Below are 3,083 nucleotides of genomic sequence, written 5' to 3' on the forward strand. Positions count from 1 at the left end.
GCGGTGCCCATTCTTCTGTTGTCGTAGCCTTTGCTCGGTTTCCCCAATGTACCGTGCCTCCGGGCATCCTTGTCTGTAACGTATAAGATAGACAACATTGGCTGATTCACATGAGTACCTGCCATGTACAGGGTGGGAGGTGTTCCCACGCGTAATAGTGGTATCTTATGTCCACAATCTGACACGCTGTAAGTATCAGGGCCCGCCGACTGCATTCTTCAAAACAGTGAGGATCTGTGCTGGAAACATCCACCTATATTCCAAACAAGGAAGAATGTGTATCGAATAAAATGGTACACGGCAATTAATTGGACTTGCATTCCCTTTCACGACAACGGCAGGAATGGGCAGGGACATACAGAGTAAGGTTTACTGACCAGGTCAGAGAGCAATTCCCTCCACCCATGTTCACACACAAGCCGATCGTTCTTCCTGCCGGGATATTTGAAGCACCGATCCTTCCCACGGGAGGTGAAGGTGATAACTACTCCCCCACAGAAACACAGTGGGGCCAGAGACCTGATCGAGCTGTCCCCCAGCGGTGATTGTGTTGTTCAGAACAAATTGGGTTTGCCGTGTGGGACTGAAACTCAGCTCGATCACACACAGAGACACGGTGTAACAGCCGCCAACAGATGGGGAGGGGTTTGGGGCGGATGCAGGCCCAGTCTGGGAAAAAAAAAGACTGGGTCCTAAATTCAGGGGGAATGAGTGTTACAGGGAGAAGACTGGAGAATGGGATTGAGAACGGTATTAGTCATGATCCAATGGCAGAGCAGACTATGGGCTGAAAGCTCTAACCGTCATCCTATACCTTCCGGTCTCTGGTCACCTGGTATCTAAGGAATGAGAAACTGAGTTAATTGTTCATTTCCAAGTTCTCCGATCATAAATGGGCAAAGTGAGAGATGGGACAGATCTGATACACATTTTTAAAAAAGGGAAAATGGTTGGAGAGGAAAATACAATAAAAGAGAATCTGAGTATAAAGTTGGAAGTCAGAAGATAGACAATAAAAAGGAAGAGTGCACCAATCCAGAGGGAGATGGACATGCAAAAAGAAATGTCACTGGTCCCGAAGTCTTAACTCTCTTCCTTTCCAAAATGTGAGCAGACCTGCTGAGATTTTCCAGCAATTTCATTTGTTGGTTCCGAAACAGAAGATGGGAGTGATCCTGGACCAATCAGCTGTCCCGTGCTCTGGGGGTGTTTGACTGACCCGTTCACCCAGATCACTTCTGTCCCACTGTGAAACCTCACAATCCTACCCCACCCCCACCCCCACCCCTGTTACTGACAAGAAACTCTTCATTCCGTCAACCCCCATGAGCACACAAGATCATTTTCCGTGTGAATTGTGAAACATTCAGGGAGAGTTCCCTTCGGTTTCCGTCAGAACGGTCTGAATGTCTTCATTTTGGTTCAGGACCATTTGACATTGAGTGGTCACTGTCAGACCCCCCCAACAAGTAGCCATTCGTGTTGTGTGTCTCTGAGCACTTTGTTTGGTGCACGTTTGGAGTGGAACCTGACGTTTTGAAAGGGACACCATTCATCGTATATTCGGCTGCACTGATAAACTTGTCTCAGACACTTCCAGGAAAGTGGAGACAGCTTTCACTCAGGAACCGAGGTGTGATCAAACACAGTCGGATCGACGTGTCCAAACCAACCCCTACACTGGGTTACAATACTGCAAGTGGGGCAGAGAGCTGGATTTCTTTAAAGGAGGGAAAGAGCCCATCGTGAGGCTTGAACCTACGGCCCTGAGATTAAGCATCTCATGCTCTCGGACTAAAGTAGCTGGGCCTGGCTCACGATTGATGAGTGTGTCATTTCATCCTGAGCATATTTCACCCGGCATTGCAATTTACAAGGTCCAGTTAATTCCTCCCAATCACAAATGTCATCATTTACACTTTCCATTTCTCAGCTATTATTCCAACAGAACATTATTATCTATTTAGCACTTGTCTCTGGATTTAAGATTCAATATAAATATTTTCATATTTTTATCCTCATCTTTATGTCTCCGGTGTGATTCCCAGTCACTCTGGTAGACGGTAAATCAATTGGGAAATTACCTAAGGAAACCCAATCATTCCTGTTTGGAGTGTAAGGAATCCCATCTGCTGACGAGACAGAGTCCTCACAGTCAACACTTTCTCTATTCTTCCTGCCAACAACTTTTCCCACTTCTTATTTGCGAGACAGGAGTTTTGTTTATGAAACGTTCCAAGAACAGGAACAATCCTCTGATGCCGTGTCCAATTTAAAGTGGAATGGTTGTCCCTTTCACACGGGAAGAGCCGTTCCTGGGGAAGGATTTTCCATGTGCTGTGTTCCAGGACTGAGCAGGAAGCCGCTGATTGAAGCTGCAGTAGCCGCTTTCTGTTGGCAGCGGGGCCTTGGAGAGATTGTGGCCACATCCAGCTGCAGACTCGGGTGGGTTCTCGTGGTTGCAGTGTCGGGACATGGTCGGTCTCAATGCTTGAACTGAAATAATTGAGGCTCAGTGCGAAGGGAGGGCTCGAACCACCGAACTTCCAGACAAATGAACAACTTCCAGACTATTTGAGACACAGAAACTGGCCATGCAGACATCCGAAAGCAGAGGGGTTTAGGAGAGTCAGACTCAGTTGACCTGAGCAGCGGCAAACACAACAACGAAAACGCAGACGGCCTGCAGAGATTCTGCTCTGTTCAACTGCTTGCAGCGGAGCAACCGCTGGTAGCGGTGGGATTCGAACCAACGACTCGATAGAGACTAGAGCTTAAATCCAGCGCCTTAGACCACTCGGCCACGCTACCACAGCGGGGCCACGCTACCACAGCGGAGCCGCGCGCCAAAATCTCATTACTAGCGTTTCAGCATCGCTTCACTTCAGGCACGAACAGATCGCGCATTCAGTAACGAACGTGGAACAATTTCGAAAGTATTTGAAAGGGTTTGCAAGGTTTGCACTGTTTGGACAATAGCACGAAACTGAATTGGATTCGGCAGTTTTCCCTGGAGCTTCAGGGCAGAGGAATGGCCTTACAGAATTTTATAAAGACATGAGGCAGACGGACAGAGAAAAGTG

The 3,083-nt window shown here is 47.8% G+C and overlaps 1 non-coding gene across 1 annotated transcript; it reads right to left on the reverse strand.

Annotated features, from left to right (window-relative positions):
• Positions 1-2,729: 2,729 nt before the first annotated feature.
• trnal-uaa (transfer RNA leucine (anticodon UAA)) lies at positions 2,730-2,811 on the reverse strand. The gene has a single exon. It is a non-coding gene; the product is annotated as a tRNA-Leu (tRNA).
• Positions 2,812-3,083: the final 272 nt, after the last annotated feature.

Source organism: Chiloscyllium punctatum, chromosome 23, assembly GCF_047496795.1.
Source record: "Chiloscyllium punctatum isolate Juve2018m chromosome 23, sChiPun1.3, whole genome shotgun sequence".
Classification (NCBI taxonomy): domain Eukaryota; kingdom Metazoa; phylum Chordata; class Chondrichthyes; order Orectolobiformes; family Hemiscylliidae; genus Chiloscyllium; species Chiloscyllium punctatum.